The sequence below is a fragment of the Equus przewalskii genome, chromosome 2, assembly GCF_037783145.1.
Source record: "Equus przewalskii isolate Varuska chromosome 2, EquPr2, whole genome shotgun sequence".
Lineage (NCBI taxonomy): Eukaryota > Metazoa > Chordata > Mammalia > Perissodactyla > Equidae > Equus > Equus przewalskii.
In genome coordinates, this window is record NC_091832.1 from 1,653,717 (window position 1) to 1,677,714 (window position 23,998).

General features: G+C 48.1%; 1 protein-coding gene across 5 annotated transcripts in view; it reads left to right on the plus strand.

The window, feature by feature from the left end:
- The first annotated feature begins 1,118 nt into the window (after positions 1-1,118).
- Positions 1,119-23,998, plus strand: part of DAB1 (DAB adaptor protein 1) — a 1,091,055-nt gene continuing 1,068,175 nt past the window's right edge. For 2 of the 5 annotated variants that reach the window (XM_070609439.1, XM_070609467.1), the window contains exon 1: positions 1,196-1,441. The gene's annotated coding sequence lies outside the window, so the exon portion shown is untranslated. Of the gene's footprint in view, positions 1,442-23,998 lie in introns of all 5 variants that reach the window. The other 3 variants (XM_070609446.1, XM_070609447.1, XM_070609463.1) reach the window with 3 other exon arrangements.

The following is a 23,998-nucleotide window of genomic DNA, read 5'->3' on the forward strand; positions in this document are numbered from 1 at the left end:
CGTACACTAGTCACCGCTCTTGTTATATGCCAGCCACCGTTGGTTTCCTTCTGGTCTTCGAATGCATGCCACTCACTCCTGCCTTGGGGCCTTTGCACTTGCTGTTTTTGCCTTTAATACTGTCTGTCTTTAATGCTCTCCCCCGACCCCGACCCCAGATCTTTCATACCTAGCTCCTTAGCATACAGGTCTCGGGTTAACTGTCATCTCTTCAGAGAGTCCTTTCCTACCCACCCAGCCTGATGTCCTGTCCCAGTCATTTCCTATCATGTGTCACCATCTGTTTAAATTGTTGTCATAGCAGTGGTCTGCTATATTTCTTGTTAATTTACTTGTTCATTTTCTATGTCCTCATACTAGAGAGCAAATTTCAAGAGAGTAAGGATTACTTGCCTACCTTTTTGAAAGTCCTACCCCACTCCCTAAAATAGAGATCGGCACATAGTAAGCACACAATAAATACTTACTGAGTGAGTGAATTGTGGCTGATATCTTACTGTCCCAGGAAGGGCAGACCTGCACTGGCTGAAGAAGAAAAGCTCCATCATTTGCCATCGCATGACCGGTGTCAAGCTCTGTGCTTATCTCACTGGCTTCTCACAGCAATCCTGTGAGACAGACCATCTGATTCCCAGTGTGCCGATGAAGAATCGGAGGCTCCATTATTTGGCAGTTTGCTTAAGGTCACACAACCGTGACGGGAACCCTTGCCTACCTGCTCCTGGACGCACACACTGGTTGGTGGGGAGCGCAGAAATGTGTCTCGCGGGCTTACGCACATGCAAGAGGGTGTGTGTCTGCTGCTGCAAAGCCTCGTGTGCGGAGACTCCAGCGAAGAGGACGCATGTGCTGGCCAAGACCCGAGTGGTAACTGGGAGAGGGCTCCCCCTAATAAACTGTGTTGCTTGGCCTGAAGTCCAGACCTCCCTGGGGAACAGACAATCCTAGGTCAGGACTGCAGAATGGCTGCTACAAGTTGCAGGCCTCGCGATGATTGGAGCGGGGAGAGAGCCTGCGAGCGGGTGCTGAGGTCCTTCTCCTCTCGCGGTGCTCGCGTCCCGGCTAGGTCCCCTCCACCGCTGCTGTGGGCGCCTGCATTCTGCGCTAGGTGGCGAAATGCTATGGGGCTCCCCTATTCGGGGGAATGCGGTAGTGATGTATAAGGTATGAAAGATGTGGCCTGCAGAGAGCCGGCACTATCTCTGCCGCTGCTGCTGCTGCTGCTGCCGCTGCCGCCACTGCCGCCGCTGCTGCGGGCGGAGCTGCTGGGAGTGAGCATCCCCTGTCCGGGATACCCAGCTCCTCGGCATCTCCCGCGCGCCCAGGCCCCACACGGACCTGCCAGCCCCAGGGAACAAAAGCAGAGCCCGCTCGCCCTCCCTGCAGCCAGAGGATGAGTCGAGAGGGCTGAGCGGAGAGTGCGGTCCTCGGCGGCTGGAAGGTAGGAGAAGGTGTTGCGCTTGCCCGCCCCGGCGTGGGAAGCTCGGGGTGGGTGCGCCTGGCGAGGGTGGCCGCGGGGGCCCATCGGTCCCGCGGGCGATACCCGGACCCTGCGAGGTGGTCATGCGGAACGCCGCGCCCGCACTGCCTGCTCACCGCAGCCGCGAGGGAGCCCCCTGGGTGGGAATTGGAGGCAGCGGGGTAAAAGTCTGGAGCCCGATGCCGGGCAGTGGCGGCTGCAGAGGAGCTGCCCGCGGTGCTGGGCGGCGCGGGACTCGCTGCGAAAGGCGGGCGGGCGGCGGCTGCAGTGTGCGCAAAGTTTTGGGTGGCGCGCGAAGACGCAGGCGAGGGCGGCCGCGCAGAGCCGCGCAAGTTGTGGCCGGAGCGGGAGGGCGACCCCCGCGGGCCCCTACGCGGACTCGCCGAGCCTGGGAAAAGTGGCTTTTGCTCCCCCCACGCCAGTCTGGGTTGGGTTGACGCGCGGCCGTTTAACCCTTCCCGGCCCGGGGGAATCAACTTCATCCTGGTCGGAGGAGGCTGGACTCAGGCTGGCTGGGCAGCGTCGAGGCTCCGGTCTCAGTCCTTCTGTGATCTTGCGCATTTCTCCGCGCACTCCGGATCTTCTGTTCTTTTCTGTCCACTCTTGTGTCCACAGACCCCGCGAGCTGGCTGGGGTCTTTCCCCCAGTCTGTGGGTTTACCCCTCGTGCCATCCGGACGCATGTTTTTTCTCTCTCCCCGCTACGCCTGGCTCATTGATGCTGCCTTGAAAAACGAGATGATTAATCAATTAGGTTAGTGGCCAATTAGGTATAACCTTGTAGGAAAATAATTATGCCCGGCTCTCTGAGCTTTCTCTGGTGATGAGGTGGGAATCCAGCCCAGGTGGAGGGACTGTTCCAAAAAGATATGGCTGATCAGGGGATTTCTGGGAATCTCAGATTAAAAAGATTCAAATGTGTGGTGGTGGTGGAGGTTGTGGGGCTGCAGTAGGGGGGTGTGTGTGGAGGGGTGTGTGTGTGCGTGTGTGTGGGTGGGTAGGTGTCAAATTTTGGCCGAGGAAATGAACCCTTGGCTGCACAGCCTGGGTGGACTTTGCAAGCAGTGTGTTCCCGATAGCTGGGGAAGGTGTGTCCCTTGCTTGGCAGCCCAGCCCAGGCTCTGAGAGGCTCTGCCTGTAAAGCGCCTCGCTGGGGTTTTGCTTCTGCTGTGGGAGCCTGAGTTTTCGGATGAATGCATTTCGGCTTCATGTCCGAGGGAGGCATCGCGTGGTTGCGGAGGGAGGTTCCTGTGCTGCCCCTTCCGAGGGTGCACATTCCCCCTGCTCCTGTTAAATAAAGCACTTATTAAATGGGTGCAAAAGGGGGACAATCTGTGTCCAGGGCTGGGAACTTCTGCTGCTGATCGGGCTTCCTTTTGCTTTTTTGGAATGACTGGTGGGGTTTGGCACTGCGGTATTACAATACAGCCATATTAAGAAGGTCTTCAGAGCTTGGAGCCCTCCACCACTGCAGCCCCATCTTCGGCAGACTTCCCTGCTCACATCCCCTGGTCGGGAGCAGCCGTGGATTTCTAACATGCACCTGTGCATTTTAACCCCTTTCTGTCTCTAGTTTAAGCTTTTCCTATCTGTTCATACAGTGGACCCTACGTAGTAGATTTCTGTACAGAAGGCAGAAACCTAGAGGCATTCTCAGAGCACAGGGATTTTTGCAACAGGTCCTAGGGCTGGGTTTTCTAATAATGGGTCCCCTTGGCATTTAGTGACCTGGGGCCCCAGTCTCTCCGCCAGTGACCAGAGCAGGTTGGACCAGGTGGTCTCTGAGCTCCCCTGTGGTGCTGACATTAGCTGGTTCTGAATTTTATGGCTTTTCCTTCTTTCCGAGCTGAGCTGAGCTGGAGGAGTAGCTGAGCAGTACAACGTGATGGTGGCAGTGCCCCCCACTCCCGGTGGAGGGGGATAGGAACTGGCTGGCTGGGGCTTATTAGCAAATCGGAATTGCCCAGCTGGAAGACTGCCTAGTGATACTGGTGTCCAGGGACAACTGGGAGCCACAGGCTCCACCCCCCGTTCTCAAAATGAAGGGCCACCATTCAACCCTCTCTCTTCCAAGATCCTTTTTCCTTGAAGATGGACTCAGCCAGTCACCTGACTGTGACCATACTTGTTGGTCAGACTCTTGTACTGGCAAAGGCCTTGCTCCTTTTCTAAAAGTGAAGCTTTTTTATATAGTGGGAAAGGATATTGGGGGAGAAGGAAGGGAGAGAGGAAAGAGGGAAAGAGGAAGAGGTGGGGGAGGGGGGCAGTGGTAAGAGAGACAGAGACAGCTCAGACTTTAAATACAGCCAGACAGTGGGAAGGAGGTAGGAGAGAAGGAGAATGTGGGGGAGGGGGCTGCGGAGGAAAGAGGCGGAGGAGACACAGGCAGGGGGAGGCAAAACAGAGAGGAGGCACGAAAGTTACAGGGAGGGGGAGAGAAGGGCCACATGAAGCCGTCTTGTTCCATCATATGGCTTAAAAAATGTGAAGGGAACTCCAAGCTGCAGAAGACTCCTTGCACACAGACTTGCTTGGAACTCTGCTCTGACAGAATCAGATAATTACTTAGGAAATAAACATTGCACTACAGACAGCCGTTCTGTTTCTTCCTTGGTTGGCGACTCCAGTTGTCGGTGTGGGTGGGGCTCACGGGGAGCTGTCTGCTTAGCAGATGCACTTGCAGAGCCTCGAGACTGCCCTCCTGCTTGGGTCAGGCTCGGGCCTCCTTGTGAATAGAACAACTTTAGAGGGGGTATTCCTTTGTTTTTACATCTGTCTTCCTCTAAATGAATGACTTTTAAAAAGTGTGTTTTTAATTCATTTAACCTTGGGTGAAAAAAGAAAAATGAAGGATAATATAGTAAACACTCTTACCTGCCATCCAGAACTGAGAGTGATAGGAGAAGGATTCCCATTCATTTTCTCCTCCCCAGCCTCCTTGTCCCCATCCCAGACTGTCCTCTGAGTCTCCCGGCTGATCTCCTGGCCTCCAGGATGGGCCATCCCCACAGTTTGACGTGATCTTTGTAAAACATAGCTTTGACCATGTTACTCCACGCATCAGAAAACATAAAAATTTCCCTATTCCCTAAAGCATATTATTCAAATCTCTGACCATAGACTTTCAGGCCTTTCGTAACATGGCCTTCTTGCTCCCTTTTAATGTGCTTCACACACACACACACGTACACACACATGCACAAACACACACATATACACATGCACACTACGCTCACATTGCACGTGCCTTTCATACCTTTGTGGATGAGACCTTCTTTCCACGTCTGGAAAATACCTCCCTACTCCTTGCCTGCTGAACTCTCCTCGTTCTTTGGATCCATCTCAAAAGTGCCCTCCACTCTGCAGTCTCTTTCCCTCCGCGCGCTGTGTTCCCTTAGCACTCTGAGCGCCCTTCTCTGGAAGGGCTATGTTATAATTCTCCGTGTGTGCGTTTCTCCAAATAGACTGTAAGTTACTTGCAAGTAGGATGACTCGCTCACCTCTTCAATCCCAGGGGACAGCACTGTGCTGGGCACAAAGGAGTATGATTGATGTTCAATGAAGACATTCGTTTTAAGAGCTTCTAAAGGACGATTAACATCTGTGACATCTTTTTCACTTATCTCTTATGCTCTCTTACTCTCATTTTTATTTTCTGTTTTTTTCTTTCTTTTGATTACAAAAATAATACAAGTTTTTTAAAGATTCAAGAAATGTGTAAAAAGTGGCGATCCCTTGCTCCACTCCACCTGAATACCCCCTATTTTAACGGCATATGTTGTTAAACACTTGTGTTTCTTCTTGACTTCTGTTTTGTTGTATTTTCCTAGCTAGATCATATGTAGGGATCACGTACCATGTGTCTGTGCATTTCCCAGTAATGCCTAATGCAGTGTTGTACATGTCATAAGTGCCCCCAAAATATGGACTAAATGAACACATACTGGTTGGGTTTATTTTTTAAATTACGTTAAGTAAATTGCTTCACTAATCTTCACAGTAGCCCTAATGATTGGTATTATAATCCTTATTTTACAGATAAAGAAAGTTAGGCTCCAAGAGATTATATAAATTGGCCAGTTCAGAAAGGCAAGGAGTAGTGGGGTCTGGATTCAAACCCAGATCTTCATTTCATTGCCTCTGCTCCTTCCACTTGACTCTGTAGGTGGGTCTGTGGGTACCTAGAGGGAAGGCGTCTAACTCAGCTCTGTATACCCAGTATTTGCTCAGAGCTTAAGGGTTTACGGAGCCCGTAGCCCACAGATGCCCTTCCAGCTAGGCATCGTTGTCCTTTTACAGATGAGAAATGGAGGCACTCATAATAAGTTAATGCGATTTGGCCAAGCCCCTAGAGCTGGGGAGAAATGGAAGGTGTTGATCCCAGGTCTTGGGGCCAAGGCTCATTCCTCATTCTTAGATGTGAGATTTGGTCCCAGAAGGGGCAGAGAACCTGCTGCCTCCGCTTTAGTACAGTGACTTAATGGGAAATGGGAAATGACTTAATGGGCTGGCTGGTAGGTCTGCTTCTTGAAGAGGGGTAGGCTTTGCTGGCACTCAAGTCTGGGGACTTGAGCTCTGGCAGGGTCCACATTTTCTTGGACTATGGCATGAAGAGCTTCCTCTGTCTCCTAATCCTGCTCATCTGCATGTCTGAAGTCCTTTGAACAGAACCATGGACAGAGTTCTTTATTTGCGACCTTGTTGAGCAAGTGTGGACATAGCTTGTGGTTCTGTAGGTATGCTGCAAAACCTGATGGGGGTTTGAAACTTTAGTGTTGGAATACTTTGTCAGTGAGGTGGTGGATGCTGCGGGCCTCCAGAACTTGGCTTTGATGGCATCTGCCTTCTGGACGGGACAGTGCGATTACAGCTCCTGTTTTTTATTTTTTTGTTAAGATTATGATAGTTTACAACCTTGTGAGATTTCAGTTGTACATTACTGTTAGTCATGTTGTAGGTACACCACTTCACCCTTTGTGCCCTCCCCACAACCCCCCCTTTCCCCTGGTAACCACTGATCAGTTCTCTTTGTCTATATGTTAACTACCACCTATGAGTGGAGTCATACAGAGTTCATCTCTCTCTGTCTGGCTTATTTCACTTAACATAATACCCTCAAGGTCCATCCATGTTGTTGTGAATGGGACAATTTTGTCCTTTTTTATGGATGAGTAGTATTCCATTGTATGTATATATATACCATATCTTCTTTATCCAATCATCAGTTGCTGGGCACTTAGGTTGGTTCCACGTCTTGGCTATTGTAAATAATGCTGCGATGAACATAGGGGTGCATGGGACTTTTGGAATTGCTGATTTCAGGTTCTTAGGATAGATACCCAGTAGTGGGGTGGCTGGGTCATAAGGTATTTCTATTTTTAACTTTTTGAGAAATCTCCATAGTGGCTGTACCACTGCCCCACCAGCAGTGTATGAGGGTTCCTTTTTCTCCACTGCCTCTCCAACATTTGTCACTCTTGGTTTTGGATATTTTTGCCATTCTAACAGGTGTAAGGTGATATCTTTGTGTAGTTTTGATTTGCATTTCCCTGATGATTAGTGATGATGAGCATCTTTTCATGTGTCTATTGGCCATCCTTATATCTTCTTTGGAGAAATGTCTGGTCATGTCCCCTGCCCATTTTTTGATCGGGTTGTTTGATTTTTTGTTGTTGAGCTGTGTGAGTTCTTTATATATTATGGAGATTAACCCTTTTACAGCTCCTGTTTTTGAGTACTTGAAGAATGTTAGACGCCGGGTTGGGCTTACTACCTGTATTCCCTTATTTAATCATTCTAACAATCCTAGGAATAGCATTATGATCTTCACCTAGAGTAGTGACTGGCACAATAAATATCAATAAAATATTTGCTGAGTTTTTAATGAATAGAGAAGGAAACCACGGAACTGAGATCTTGAGTAACTTGTCCTAGCTTACCCAGTGAGTGCATTTCAGAACCTGGATCTGATCTGAAGTCCTTCTGACTCTAGAAACTGTACTCCTTGACCATACAGTGTTTCTTCTGGATTGGAAATCCTGACCAGGTGACTTAAGAGAACTTGAACTTGTAGATCCCTTTGTCCAACTGCTTTATTTAGGAGCGGGAAAAGTTCACTATGGGCAAGGTGCTTCTCTAACTACTTTAGATGTACTGACTTGTTTCATCTTCACACTCTACAGATAATGAATATGAGGTGCGGCTCGATAGTAAAGCTGGGATTTGAGCGTAGGTAGTCTATGCTCTTTGCTACTCAAGTGTATAAGATTCTGGGACCTGTTTAAGATGCTAGAGTTACTTAGCAGTACAACTGTTATCATCATCATCATCATCATCTCCACCACCACCATCACCATTATCATCATTGTCACTGTTGATGCCTTCGTAGCAATTGTCTTTACTGAGTACCCATCTTGTGCTTATGGCACTTTTCATGTTATCCTATTAATTCTCCAAATAACCCCATATTTCCATAGAAGGAAACTGAGGCTCAGTGAGGTTAAATGAATGTTGAGAGTCACGTGGCCAGTAAATGCAGGACGGGGCTGGGACCCAGTGTGTCTGATCTCAACATCTGTTCTCATTTTCTCTCTTCAGACTCTTTTTTCACTGATCCTTGTTGATGCTCCTGGAATCCAGCAAAGCACGAAATGATGAAATTTTTCTTGGTTTATTTTCTCATAGTTAACCCAATGCTCAGAAGGGTCATTGTTTAAAAAGACATAGGCTTTGCGTTTCAGGACCCTGAGGTTTTTCTCCTCTTCCACTGTTAGGCATGCGAAGGGTCACCTGATGTTTCTGTGTGTCTCTTTCAACCTCCTGGAAATGGAATAATAATATTACCTACTGTGCTTCCTGATACAGTGATGGGAATAGAAACGTTGGGGCCCTTGTGACTTTAACTCCTACTTCGAGAGTGAGGGCAGCTTGTGAAGGAGAGAAGGGAGGCTTTCACAGGTTGAAATCAACTACCTTGGGCTGCTAGTGACACTGGTTGGTTTGGGCAAGGAAGTGACCAATACTCAGTGACGTTTAGGCTCTCTCTCTGTTAGTGATAGTGCAAGAATCCTATATCATTAATAGTTGTCACTTGTGACATAAAACAGTCATGTTGTGGAGGGCAGGAGACCCAATGATGTTAGACAACCTTTCAATTTATGTGGCAAAGCACATGAAGTTCCTAGCTCAAAGGCGGAGAATTAAACAAGAATGAATACCAAATACAGGATTCGTTTGTATTCATAGGCTTTTAATAAATAAAAACATTTTTTTCCTAGAATGAGCTCTGAGCTATAGGTCTTGAGACTTCTTGTTTAATTAACATGCAGAATACAACTTCTTGTTTCAAATGACCATTTTTTTTGGAAGCTTGAGCTTAGATCTTTAGTGACATTTTTTCTCCAAGCAAATATTTACAGTCAAGTTGGAAACTGACAGGAAGGAGGGTTCAAAATGAAAATGTTACCAAACTGAAATTTACATATGAGTGAAACACATGGTGTCACCATGGATGGAGTCCTGGGAACTCAAAATATTTGTTAGTTTGTAGAAGGTGAAGAAACCAAGCTGTTTTCATCCATTCCTGTTGACTCTAACAATCACATTTTTGCACGTGTTTTGTGGTGGCCATTTTGACTTCTTATCTGTTTGGTTTTACCAAGGTGGGGGAACCCCAGACACTTGCTTCTTTTGTCTTCTGTCCCGGGGAGGCGGACTGCCTGAGGGTGAGTCCACATCTATTTCTCTCCACACTTGTGCTTATGCAGGTCCTCCTGCCTGGACTGCCCCCCACCCCTGTCAGTCTCCTCCCAGCCCATTGGTCTCTGCACCTGCGGTCAGGGCCAAGCGCTGCGGGAGGTTTCTTAGTCAACTCTACTCAGCACTGATGAGCACTGACAGGGCTGGCTTTTTATCACTTTACTAATTTTTCAAATCATTTAAATAATACAAGTTAATTGTAAAAAAATGCAAAAGCATAGAAAAATATAAGGAGTTAGTAAAAGTCATTTGGAATTCCAGTTCTCTGTGTTATCTATCATTTGGTGACCATCCTTTCATTTGTCTCCTTAGGCATATATACTAGCATATGTAGACGGATACAGTTTTACATTCTCTGCCTCACTATGCAAGCTGTTAGCTTTTTATCCTGAACATTTATTTTTTGATATTGTTTTTTGTTTATTTACTTTCCCTTGCCCCGCATAATCTAGAAACCTAGGTGCCTTCTGTATCTTCCTCTAGCTCCTATAACATTTACAAGTATGTGTTCACACACACACACACACACACACACACACACATATATATATATATATACATACATAGGGATTTTTGTCAGTGATTTTAAAAATGAGATCATATAAACCTTCCTTGGCATATTGCATTTCTCACCTAAAACGCTATGGGAAACTATCTCCTCTCCCCGCCACCAGCCCCCCCTCAGCCAGTTGGTATATAGATGTGGCACACTTTTCAATGGCTCTGTAAGTTTCAGTGAATATGAATATACCACAGATTCTTTCAACCATTTCCTCCAGATGGGCATTTTTCCTCTGTTCCACTAATTCTTATAAACAATGCTGAAATAAGCAACGTTCTACATATATCATTATCTGTGGATGTTTTAACTCTTGTGAGTAGATTCCCAAAACTACGATTTCTGAGTCAAAGGATATGGGCTCTTTAAAGTTGTAGTAGATGGTGCAATATATCGTTCCAAAGAGAATGTCATGATTCACATCTCCACTGGCATGTGTGGAACAACCTTTTTCTTATGTCTTTGTAAGCAGCACATACTACTTTCTCTTTAACTTTTGCTAACCTGATGGTAAGCAGTAACGGATAGGTACCTGACCAATACCTCATTGCTTTTTACTTTGTCTTTTCTTGATGTCTACCGAGGAGACATCAGTTCACGTTTCCAGGGCATTTGGATTTGCTTCTTGGTGGTCAGCTAATTCATCATCTTTTCCCCTTTTCCTTTTGGATGGTTTGTCTTTTTCTTATTGTTTTGTATGGATTCCTTTGATATTGTGTATAGCAGTCTTTTTTCTGTCGTCCACATTGCATATGCTTTTCTTTCCCTAGAGGTTTGGTCTAGTGTTATAATGATCTTTTTATCTGCCTGTTTCCAAATGAGACCATGAGTTTCTAGACAGCAGTGAGGTGTCTGACTCATCTCTGGGACATCACGTCTAGGGCAATGTCTGAAAGAGTGTAGGTTCAGAATAAATGGTTGTAACACTGAGTACGTGTGTGATATCCAGATGTACTTCACTTAACATTGAATTATATGAAATAATTTATGTATGTGGCATCATATAGACTGAGATGTTTCAAATAAGTAAAGTTTCATGATGACAAATGTTCTGGAAATATTTATAAGTGAGTTACATACTTCTCTGATTTTTAAAATAGCGTACGACTCAGAAATATCATTATTAACATCAATTCTTGTGTTGGCTATGTACTTGATAATCTCAAGGGCTATTGAGGGATGCATGACTGTTTGCCTGTGTATGAGTGTCCCCAGACCTATGAATGTGTGCATTTTAAATTCTCCTGTCTCTTTTTTATGCTTTTTCAGTCTCTTCCTTCATGGTCAGATTGTGGTATCGTGTCCTGGGATCGCCAGTTTGTCTTCCTCTAAAAGCAGTCCCCTTCCCTTCGTCGCTCTCTTCGTGCTGGCTGTGGACTGATGTCTCAGGAATCGTGCTCATTGGAAATGTGGATATGATTAGGGCCAATAAGCACCAACCAAGTCTTGGCCTGGGTGCCATTTCTATGAATGAAGGTGTCAGCTCCAGGAAAAATATAACTTTGGCAGTTTAGGGGTCTTTTTTGTTTCTTTCTTTGTTTACGACTGTTTTCTGGAATAGTTAGCTTGCTGGATAAGCGAAGGGGTGTCATGCCATGTCCATTAATTAGGATATAGGTCCAACTTCAAGTAGCCAAGACCCAAAATAAAATGAATTAAAAATGTCTCTAAAATGGTAGAAATATATGTCTCAGTCTTGTAAAAGTCTGGGTGCACAGGGCAGCTCCAAGCTGTGAAGTCATGCCAGGTACAGGGTCCTTCTCACTTGCTACTCCTCCGTCCCTAGGACACTGCTGTCATCTTCAGGGTCCACGATGGTACATCATCACATCCTCATTCAAACTGAATGGCTGAAAGAGAGAAAAGAGGTCAGGGGAAGACATCCTCATTTCTTTTAAGGGCATGGCCAGAAGTTGTACCCATCATTTTTTTACATCATCATTCACCAGGACCAAGTCACCTGGGCACTCGTAACAGAAGGGAGAGTAAGGAGTATTGTCTTTATTCTGGATGGCCATGTACCAGAATTAGGGTGCTATATTAGAAGATGGGAAGAATGAGTGTTGGTGAACACACTAGTGGTCTCTGCCACGCCTACCCTCATCCTTCCCCGTGTCTTTTCTTGTAAGATTGCCGGCCCTTGAGCGCTGTCGCTACTTCTTTTGCTCCCCTCCTTCCACTGTTGTGTGCAGGGTAAAATAGTTACTCAACAAAGACAGCTCTATTTGTGATCTTTCTCCTCGTTTTAGTGGTGGGAAAATGCCTGAAGGAGAATTGAGCTTGCTGATGACACGAAGCTCTGAGACTAGAAACCTTTGGGCTTCTTGGCTGATTTTCCTTTAATTTATCCCATGTCCTATCTAGTCCTTTATGGCTCCACGCAGGGTTAGTTATTCCTATTTCTTATTCATCCCTCATTTTCAGTTTTAAGAGGTTCAGGTGTGGAGACCACAAAATTGGAAGCAGGTGTGTTGGGCAACTCTGTGAGTGTCAAGGGGGAAATCAGCCCCCTGCAAATAATACAAATGAGCCAGAGTTGGAGATTATGACCTCTTTTGCAAAGAGGGTTTCCTGGTAATCAACAGATTGCATCTCCTAGCTGAAGTTTCTTTACCCCGTGGGCTCCCATTGCCTTTCTGATCAACACAGGAACACCCCTTCCCTTACTCCGGACTGACTCTGGAATTGGGTTTGCTCCAGGCAAGCGGCTGATTCTAAGTGGTCCCCCTGCTTCTGAAGCATAAATGCAACTCATTTGCTGTAGGTGTGGGAGGATTCCGAGGGGTGATACTTAACCATGCCCTTTCTCCCTCTAAGCTACAAAGACTGGGAGATGAGCACTGGATGAAAACATGGATCTTATTCCTGTTAAAACTTAATTGGAGAATTTAGGTTTTGCAGCAACAAAAGTTGGAATCTGACTTTGCTACCATGTAGTTATATGTCTTTGGGCAAGTTAGACACCATAGGGCTGTTGTCAGAAGGCTGAATAAAATAATGCCTGTGAAGCGCTTAGCAGAGAACGCATAGTAAATACTCAAAGTTAGCTGTTCTTTCGATTATAAGATAATCATTGTTATTGAAAGTGTTTAATAAATGGTAGTGATCACTAGAACCCTTTCCAGACCAAAATGTAGAGTGGGGATCCGTGACACCTCCTATGGGCTGTAGAACCCACCTCAAAATACTTTGAAGCCGCCAGTGGATTGAGAGGAGGAGTGAGAATAGACAGAAATTGACAGAAGTCACCATCAGGCAAAATCACTTACAGAGCAGTTCGGTGACAGTGTGAGACAGTGCCTCTCGACATCAGGTTTCAGTAATTGACTGTCACCAGGATTTTACTAACAGTTTCGCCTCCTTTACATATTTCTTTCTTTACTCCAGAATTTTTCCCTAAAAACAAAAAACAACTGACACTGAAGTGACACTGAAAACAGTGTCAAAACTTCAGTGAAGGTCAAACATTTTCCAAGGGATTGCCTGGAAGCGCTCCTCCCGCTGTGTTCCCTCTGTGAGGGCGCGATGTTAAGACAGTGGGAGCTCCAAGCGGGTGTCGACAAGCAGCTTGGAATACGGCAGCTGTCTCCTTTGTGCCGAACTCCCGGCACAGTGTCTTACACAGAGCAGATGCCCTTCCGTCTGTGTATGTGCAGAACACCTTCGCTTTCTCTCTTTCCCCTGTGGGTCCACACTTATTTCACTACATTCAATTCGACAAACATTTATGGAACCCCTACTGTGTGCAGGGAGCTCTCCTGATTCTCCGCTTCTGTGCTTGTTTCTCCCACCACATTAACGTTATTACTTTATTAGAAGTAAAGGCTTGTGTCAAAAAAGAAATACACTAGTTGCTGGCGTCTACTGTTTTTAAGGGGACAACAAAAATTTTTTTGTTACTGGTTTCTGTAGAAACATGTTTCGTTTTGGGGGCCTAAATGGAAGTAAAGTGGGAAGAACAGTGGCCTGGAGGGGACGTGAAGACCAAGGACCTCGCCCTAATTTGACATGTGACCTTGAGCATGTTGTTTAACGTTTCTGGGCTCCACGTTTCCACTGATTATTAAGGACCTTATATATTATATAAAGCCTGATATATTATGATTCAGAAAAGTGTGCAAGGACTATGACACAGTCTGGGTCGCTGTCCTGATGGGGGCAGTGTAGTGGATGGGGAATTAGAAGGCTTGGTTTGATCTGTGGCCTTGACATTTGGCTTGTGTGTTGTTGGCCTTAAGCTCTCAGCCTCCCCAAATCCTTCCCCATAAAGTGGGGGTGCTGCCTCTCGCCCTTCCTGCTGCAGAAAGCTGTTGAGAAGCTTCAGAGAGAAGACGCATGTGAAAGTGAGCAATGAGTGACGGGGACCGTACACACACACCTGGAAGCTATTGTTACTGCTAATAATCATCTGGATTTCAGGATGTTATTCCAGACAACACTTTTGCATTTTGCCTTCCAGGTTGTTTGAAGGAAACATCACCTTTCTGTTTCGGGGTTTTTTCCCCCGAAAGCAGTCTGGGAATTTCTCAAAGGCGCGGGTGCTCTGTCCTCTGTGTGTCTTTCCCGTCACACCTGTCTTGGGCCCCAGCGCCTGTCTGAGTGCATAATGTCTTCTCTGTTGGCCTGAAAGGAGACCATTTGTCCCCTGCTAAATGAGCTGTTACTGTGCGCCACTGTCCCCTCGACACCTGGGGCGGTATTCACGGGAGAATCCAGCCGTGGATCTCGGGAGCCTTTTTGAAAAGTTTATTAGAAGAAGGGAGAAACCATTTCTCTGTAGGTGGTGCCCTCCGTCACTGGCCTCAGCCCATTAGTCAGAGGCGGGCGCCTCACCTGGGGGAGGCAGGTCTGCAGGCGCTGCTGGCTGCCAGGGCGGCCCAGCCCCCACAGCCCCTCCCTGGCCCTCCTGCCGCCCCTGCCTCACAGGGGCTGAGTAACTCTAATCGGCACGTGGCTGCATGTGGTTGGGGCAGTTTATCGAAGCCTGCCTCCAGGGGCACCTTTCCTTCATTGTGGCCCCAGGCCTGACCTAATCTCTGTCTCAGACTGGGCCCTTTGGGCTCTGTCCACTGTGAAGGGCCTGGCTCCGAGAGACAAGGGGCAGCTTCTGTCCACACCGTGGTGGCCAGGTCTGCTCCATAAGGAGCAGGCTGCCCAGTCAGCTCTTTCTTTGGATGCCTGGATGGCTTGGGGGTTTCATTCACTGGGGAGGATGCTGCTGTATGACGTACCAGGCGCTGGTCAGCTCAGTCCTGGGTCTCTTGTGGCATCCTGTGGACGCACGATGATTCCAAAGGGCAGGAGAGAGATCCCGAGAGATTATTTTGTCACAACACTTACCCCACCCCTCCCTCTGTACACGCCCCACACGCTCTCTACAGAGAGGCAGAATGAATTGGTGACCCAACCAGGACTGGAATTCAGGGCTCCCGACCTGGAAGAGAACATGTGTCTGTCTCCTGCGTGGGGGACGCTGCTTCCTCATCTCTTCACCCTTGCAGGCCAGGTGTTCAGAAAATCCTTAGAAATAGATTTACTGGGGTCTTGGAATAGGAGATTTTCATGGTTAATCATTTGATTGCTGGGTTCAAATCCTGGTTCTCGAACTTGTTTAACATCTGACCTTCATCGAGCTATTTAACCTCTCCAAATGTCAGTTTCCGTTGCTGTAAAATGGGGGTGATAATGATTGGATCTACTTCACAGGGTGCTTGTAGGCATGAAATGAGACAGACACGGGGCTCCCCGTGATATTTCATTGAGTGTAAGTAATTGTTTTCAGTTAGCTCCTAACTCTGCACCCATCACGCAGATGAGGATCTTGAGGCTCGGGGAGAGGCACTGACTTGTCCAGCGTTAAACGCTAATTACAGACAGAGGCGGAAAGAGAATCTCCTCTGCGCCGTCTTCCTATTCCACTGTGATCCGGATTTGAGAGCAGGCCCTCCTAGAGTTTTCCTTCAACCGCTAAGTCCCTGGCTCTCTCTGTTGGCTCTTGTCCATCTCCCCCAAGTCTCGCCCCCACACATTCTAGGTATCCCACGACTATGGGGCTGGGTAAAGGTCACAGGCTCTGGGGTTAGACTTTCAGAGCTCAGGGCCTGGCCCCTGTGTCTCGCTCCCTGAGTGGCATCTGGCAAATCCCCATTCTGAGGGTGTCTCGTCCTCTGCCTCAAGCCTTCAGTGGCTCCCAGTTGCCTCATGGCCGGCCCTCCATGCTCTGGCTTGGGCAGTCTCCTTGGGAATCGCTTGCAGGTCCCTGTGTGCACCATGCTCTTGTTCCCTTGTGAACCTTTGCCCACTCTGGGACACAGTTCATTGAATGAATGGTGCTGAGTGACTTGAACTCTTCCAGCTTTCCAGAGCTGTGATTCCAGGGAATAGGTAGGTGGGCCCAGCAGGAGGAGGGCCCAGCCCTTCCACGGCCACCTGTCCCCTGCCTGGCTACCCTCATCTTTCCCCTGATGGCTGAGCAGACTGCCTGCTGGGCAGGCTTTTCTGCCCCCAGGACTGTTTTCTGCTCAGTGTGAAATCCCAGTTCTGTGCACCTCTCTCGCTGCTCTGCCTCTGAGCATCCTGCACTTTCCCATTGTGTCACCTGTCACAAGGTATCAATCCTGTTTACTTGTCTGGGAGCTCCAGGAGGCACGGACCTCATCTGTTTTGCTCCCCATTGTAGCTCCAGCCCTTGGCAATAGAGAACCTATAAATATTTGCTAAAGGAATGAAAGAGTGAATGGGTCCAGGGTTGGGGCAGTGACAGAGAGGCAGGCAGGCAGGCAGGCGTGAGTTCCAGGAGAATGCGTGGCCCCAGGTCCTGGCACGTCTGATGTCTCTTGCTCAGCTGATGGCAAACATCGGGCCTAGCCTTTATTTTTCTCATTATGTTTAAAACCCACCAGTCGCCCAATAGTATAATTTTCTAAGTGGTTTCATTTCAGCTCTGCTAATTGAAGAGAACCGAGCTCCTTTTGAAGGCTTACTTTGTGTGTGGCTGTCACTGGTGAGCGTTGAGACTGGTTGTCAATCATTGACAATAGCTTGCCGTTCTGGAATAATTTAAGTTTAGGTATTTCTTTCACTCAGACATTCATACCCTGTTATATGTTTTCATACTGAGCTGAGAACAATCTGGGGTGAGAAACTGTCATGTGTTCCAGGAGCTGAAATGGAGATTTCCTTTGAGACTTCAATTTCTTCTGGTCGTGGCTCAGAGCTACTTAGGGGAAGATCGCAGGTTTGGGCTCAGGCTCCTGGACCCCGGGGTTTGAATCCATTGCTACCCCACCCGCTTTGCCAGCCAGGTGAGCTTGGTACGGTTTACTCGGTTTCTGAGCCTCTTTCCTTATACAGTTAACGGGGATGTGAATGCTTTGCACCCGAGACCATCACGAGAATTAGTGAGATGATGCCCAGGGTGGGCTGGAGCAGACACTCTGGGGGCAGCAGCTCTGGCCAGCTCCTCACACTGTGTGCAGGTTCCACAGCTTCTCTTGGTAGACACGGTTCCAAAGGGGGTTCCCTGTGAGGGTCGCTGGGCAGCCTTGGGGACCGGGCAGACCCGTTAACCCCAGCCCTGCTGCTTCACTTATCCGCTGGGAGACTCTGAGTGAACCACGTGCATTTACAATTCCTTTACTGTAAGTGGGGGATGATGGTACCTTTTCATCCTGTCGTCATGGAGATTGAAATTGCATGTGTGAGCTACTAGCATAGTCAAGCCTCACTAGATGTTAGTTCCTTTCTCCTCGTTCTCTCAACATTTCAGTATACATACTTTATGTTGGGAGGATGGGGGGGAGAGAGAGAGGTGACTGAGAAAATGCTCCCTACACAGTGCTCATGTTAAAGAGGGAAGCATGTAAGTGTTTGCACGGTATTTTTAGCTACACCTACCTGCAACAGGTTCATTTATGCAACAGACATTTATTGAGCATCTACTATGTGCTACATACAGGTGTAGGCACTGGGATACAGCAATGCAAAAACAGTGAGTCTGCTCTGATGGTGCTTACATCCTAGTGAGAGATAGATAACAAACAAATGGATGACATAATGTCATACGTAGTAAATGTGAAGGGAAATAAAGCAGGGAACAAAGACAGAGTCTGCTGTTTCTGCAGGAATGGTTAGGGTCGGCTGCTCTGAGAAGGTGACATTTGAGCAGAGCTTTGTTCCTGCTGTTGCCTCTGACTTCAGAACCACTCCTCTCACTCATGCTCTCCATCTATCAGCAGCCTCTAGACATCAAAACTCCGCTCAGACATCCCCTGCTCTGAGCACTGCCGCCGCCCACCGGTAGAGGGAGTCCGCCTCTCCTTCCTCTCCACTCCCACAATATCTTCTACTCCATCAGTGAGCGCTTTCCACGTCTCACATGCTTCTCTTCCTTTGGCATTGAGTCTTAAGGGTCACCGTTCTTCTTTCAGCTCTGGTGCCAGGCACGGTGCTGGGCACAGGATGAGTCCATCAGTGGTGCCTGGAGCGGGGGATGGAGGCAGAGGATTGACTCGGCTGTCAGCATATCCTGACCACATTTGGGGGTGATGGGGAGGTATCCTCAGTTGTCCTGGGGAAGTCCACTCAGCACTGAGATGCGGACTTTGCTCTCAGAACTAGGCGTGCTCTTTCTCAGACAGGGCAGTCATCACGTAGCACACAGTCAAGCTGTTTCAAACCTTGTGGTTGGAGAATCGTCTTGCTCAGCATGGCAGTCATCCTGCGATGCAGGTGTACGGCCTCCAGCCCACGGTTTGCACCTCCGTACGGCCCCTCCTCTCCTCACACCGCAGCTGCCAAGTCTGCCGGCTTGTTTCTCACCCACCTGGCTTGCCCAGTCCCACTTTGCTCCTCCCTTCCCCTCCCTCCTGTGTGGCAGAGTGAAACGAGCTATCCTAAGACCCGCATTCAGCGTCTGATGATGCCGTTTGCTGTGTGCGTGGCCTTGGCTCCAGGCGTTTTCCGTTGCTGAGTCTCAAGTTTGTCATCTTTGCAGCAGTCCTCCTCTGCCCTGCCAATGATGCATAATGTTTGGGTGATGCCCTTATAAATTAGAATATTCTAAGGCAGTATGTGAGCTGAAGTATAGCTGAAAGAGCCCCAACTGTCATTTCCAGCTCCTCCACCTGCTGGCTGGGTGACCTCTGACAGTCCACTCTCTGTCTCTGGGCTCCGTTTCCCCAATATACGGTGGAGATGACGGCAAAGTCAACTCACACCCACTGAGTGTTACTACATGCCAGGCACTCTTCTAAGCACTTTACATTTATTAGCTCACCTACTCCTCACAATAATCCTGCGAAGTAAGCACTGTAATCATCCCCCTTGCACAGCTGAAGACGCAAAGTCACAGAGAGGTTAAGTACCTTGCCTTAACACACAGTTAAGGCAAGGCACAGTTAATGAGAGGCAGAGGTGGGATTCAAACCCAGTCTGTCTGGCTCTGGAGCCACAGTCTTAACCATCACATCATGCTGCCAACTATGACGCTGTAATTCCTACCTTGCAGAGCAGTTGTGAGGTGTGGAGAGACTACGTAGAGCATCCCTGTGATGCTGTGGATGTCTAATCAATATTAGCATGATTATGTCACACCTCTTTGGAGCTCAGCACAGCCTGGAATTAATAAACGCTTACTTTTCTGCTGCTTTTGGTCCTATGTCTGCTTCTGATTAAGCTGTGATTTTCAGGACCAGGCATTTTTCTGGAACTGGTTGTCTTCCTGCAGCTGATGTCATGTGTAATATACCAGGACCTTCTTAAGAATCATTCTAAGATTGTCCTTTGTATTGATTCTTTGTGAGTGGTCAAGCCATTGAGGGAACTGATGTTAAATAAGGAATCAGGCTTTGTTGCAGACGTGGGTCCTTTCTGAGCATAAGGAAGGCGGGGTCAGGTCTGTAATTTTCTCTCTCCAGGAACAAATGCTCTGCCTGCTCCCCTAAGCCTGAGAATCTCAAGAGATATGGGGATTGGTGTTGACCTCCAGTCTGCTAACGATTACATACGAAGCTGAGAGCAATTTTTAAAGTCTCCTCGCCATTTTGCTCTCTCTTTAAAAATTAGACGCCCGACACTGAGCTGGCCTTCAGAAGGATGGCTTGGAAGCGAGAATGCCTGATGCCTTCCTGACCTGGGAGTTTCCAAGAGTGGGGGAGTCCATGGGAAGGGAGAGCAACCTCATCCTTTCTGTCAACTTAATGAAAAGGAAATGAAGGCATCAGTCTTGATGACTGAGTTCCATAGTGAAGGAGCTGTGGGAAGGATCCAGAAGCGAGGAAATGGCAAGGGATTCAAGACAGTGAGGCTGGGGGATTTGGAGAGTCTGCATAGGACAAGGGAATGAGCACCAGACTGGGAGGAGGGAGACCTCAGTTCTAATCTCTAGTCTGTCACTAACTGTCTATGTGGTTGCGGGCAAGTCACCGAGCCTTCTGAAGGTATTGTATTCCGTGTTTACTGTGTAAACGATATGGCAGAGCGGCTAAAAGCAAACCGGAGCAACTCCTAGCTGCACCCCGGACTCTCTGGGAGCTTGGGTAAGTGACTATGTCTCTGAGTGTCAGTTTTCACGTCTATAGAGTGAAGGGCTTGGAGGCCATGCTTTTGTTCATCCTGTCCTTAGAATGCGGGCATTGTCCCTCCCCCCTGGCATCTTTGCCTGGCTACGCCATATTCCTCCTTTAGAATTCAGCCCTAACTTTCTTTCAGGTAGAAAGCCTTCCTTGATGCCCCAGGCTGATTGACCTGTCCCCTCCCAGCCCCCAAATTCCCGTGCTCTCATCACCACCAGTGCCTCCCTCTGTCACTTGCTCTTATCTCTCTGTGGCAACCTGGGGGGGCGTGGGTCTGGTTCCTCTCAAGCTCCCCAGAGCCCCACACAGGGCCGATTCCCAGACGCAGTTTCTAAATGCTTGCCGATAGAATGAATGAATTTCCTTCCAGCTCTGAAATTCCATGCTCCTAAGTTTATTTGCCTTCATGGGTACTGAATTTCCAAAACACACATAAAATACACTTTCTTCTTCCTTTCACAAAAAGGTAATAATTACAGTCCTTTAAATTCATATAGGAATTTATACTTGACAAAATATTTTTCACGTGTATTACCTGGTAGCCTACTATCCAGCGGCTTATCAACACCCAAGTTTCAAAATAATTCCAGGCCACTGCTGGGTCTCATCCAAATTGATCTAGTTTTTAAACTACTGGAACCACCTCCAGGTAACGCACCTTTGCCTTGAGCTGACCGTATGCACAGGACTACCGCCCCGTCCCCCACCCCAGAGGGTTTGGTCACCAAGCTCAGCGGTATCACTGATCCCCAGGTAATGGACCAAGTCGGGCGGTAGGTCACTCTGATCTCAGGAGTGCACTTTCTTGGTCTGGTTTTTAAGCAACAATATCTGCATCAGGTATGTGCTCTCCAAAAGCACAGCCTCCTGGAGGAGCCTGCTGTTGACAGAGTTGTCAGCAGGGGGATAAAAGAATGTCCAACAGAAATAAATCTCAGCGAGTGTTTTGCCAAGCCATCCAAGCATTCATGCATTCACTGCTGCCTGCAGAATACCGGGGAGGGCCGGCGGAAGGGGATATGGCCATGGGAAGGGCTGGGACCGGCTTGCACTGTGGGCGAATCACAGCTCTTCCCTCCCTCCGTGCCCTGCGTCTCCCTCCCTTCCAGAAGGCCCCACTGATGCAGAAGTCGTCTTTCCCTTCTTGGTTTCTTTTCTCTCTGTGACTTTTTCCATTGTTGCTGCGGCTCTTGATGGGCTACATGCTAGAGGAGAACAAAGAGCCGGCAGTGTGCTGTGGGTGTGGGCCTTGGAGAATGTGCTGGACACGAAGACTTCACCCTGCTAAGCAGGTCTCCTTCAAGCACGGGCCATTTTGCCAGGGCTCCCCTTTGCTACCTGAATCTGTTTCTAGACCCCTCTTAATTCTGAATATGCTATTTCCCTGCCTGGAACACCTTGCCCGTCCAGATTTCCTCATCTTCAAGGCCCCCCTGGAGTCTCTCTCATTCCACAGAAACTTCCCAGACTGATCCAGCCTTTTGCGAACTCCACCCTCCATGATTCTGGATAGCTTCGCAGTGGACGCCCGTTGGCCCTCCTGCCTCTGTCTCCTTGTGCGTTTCTCCTGTGTGTGGCTCATCACTTACTTTCAGGAGGTTCCAAAATCGCTGAGCCTCTCCCCGGATATTTGTGTATCTGAAAGGGACTCTGCTTTCAGCAGGCTCTGCGATCTCGGGCAAAACCGTCAACAGTTTCTCCTCTATAAAATGGAGCAGCAATGTCGATCTTATGGCGTGCTTGCGAGGATTAAATCAGGCATCAAGGGCCGTGTCTGGCACTTAGCAGCAGTCAGTAAATATCGTCAACAAACATTGAGTTTCTCCAGAAGACATTGGTAGGAGGTTGTGCCAAGGATTAAACAAAGGACGACATCATTAGGGTTTCTGGGGTCAGATTGCGTGGGTTCAAATCCAAAATCCACACCGTGAGCCTGGAGCAAGTGACTTCACCCCTTCAAGCCTCAGTTTCCTCATCTGTAGAATAAAGACGAGTGTGGGACTCACCCCGTAAAGATGATACAAAGGAATCCATGGAAAGCATTTGGCCAGTGCCTTCACTGAGCAAGCACTCAGTAAATGTCAACTATTTTTGAGGAGGTGGATGGTATTTTCATTTGCTTTCTTAACAGTTCCATTGCATTCCAACGGCTCGGATGAGGCAACCACGGCCCAGTGGGTAGATTCGGGGATTCACATCATACCTGTGAGGAGTCAGATGAGGCGAGGCAGCAGGAAGAGCCCAGGCTTGGATTCCTACACGCCCACCTTGAGCCCGGCCTCTGTGCCTGCCTTACAGTGTGGTTTTGAGGAAGCGAACCTCTCTGAGCCTCCTTTGGATCATCTGTGAAGTGGGAGGATAATGTCTACCTTTAACATTTAAAAAAAACCCCAATAGTGCCAGCACATGTGAAAGCACTTTTTGAACTGAAAGGTGTGCTGCAAAGGAAAGAGATTATATATCTTGTGTTATTATTCTTCTGTAACCAGCCAAGCAACATTAGTAGAGCATCTTTCGTGCCACACTGGGCTGGGTCTGAGGAAGTCTCCAGCATTTTTGAGCAGAATAATCATGGTCAATGGAAATGCCATGAATTCTGAGAGGGCCAGAGCTGGTGTTCCAATCTTAGGCCAAGCCAGCGCCATCCCAGAGCAGCTCAGGCCCCAAGCAACCAAGAGCTGGGAGCAAGCGTCAGAAGGCTGCCAAACCCTAGCTCTGCCTCATGGGTGGGTTCAGCCAAGCGCCCTCCTCTGTCTGAGCCTTGGTTTATTTATCTCCTAGATGGGGATTGATGGTTCACGTCTTGCCCACTTTCTGAAGTTCCTGTAAGAGTCAAGTGAGATGACCCATGTCAAACTGCGGGGGACACTGAAGCATGTGACATGTGCTGTGACTTATCTCAGGTTCCCCACTGGTCTGCAGGGTTTTGGGGGGGAGTCACTCTTGTTTGTGTTTCTCAATGCTGATAACGATCCTTACAGCATCACATTCAGTAGGTGCTCGATAACTGCAACTGATAGATACAGCATTGGTGCTGTTCATTGTGTTAATAAGCTTCGTTGCTTTCACCCCCTAACCCCCTTGCCGAAAAAGTGCTCTTCCTCTAATGAGGTTGCCTTTAAGCTTTACCACTTGAAGCTGCTACTGCTACCGATTGTTACTGCTTATTAAACACCTCCTACATTGTTGTGCTCAGGACTTAGTGTGCAGCATCTTCTTTGAGGTGGGTGTGCATCCTGGGCTCAGAGAAGTGAGGGGAGACTTGCTCAAGGGTACACGTCTCACAAGTGGGAGAGTGAGGATTTGAGCCTAGTTTGTCTGATTGCAAATTCCACGCTTGTTCCCTGACACCCCACTGGCCCCGGCCCGGTTGTCCTGTAATAGCCCACAGTTGAGTGAGGCAGTGATTTCGCCTATGGGTGGGTTAGAGGTAATTCCCACTTTGAGAGCACAGGGGGTGGGAGGGCCACACAGGCCAAGGGAAAAAAGCCAGAGAAGCAATTCTTCTTTCAAAGAAAACAAACTGTGTATTTGGATTCTTTTTTACACATCCAAGCCAGCAGAAAATTGGTTTGCAGAAGATGTAGGTTGTGGCTCTGGCCCTGGCGTCTGGACGCCTTATATTGTA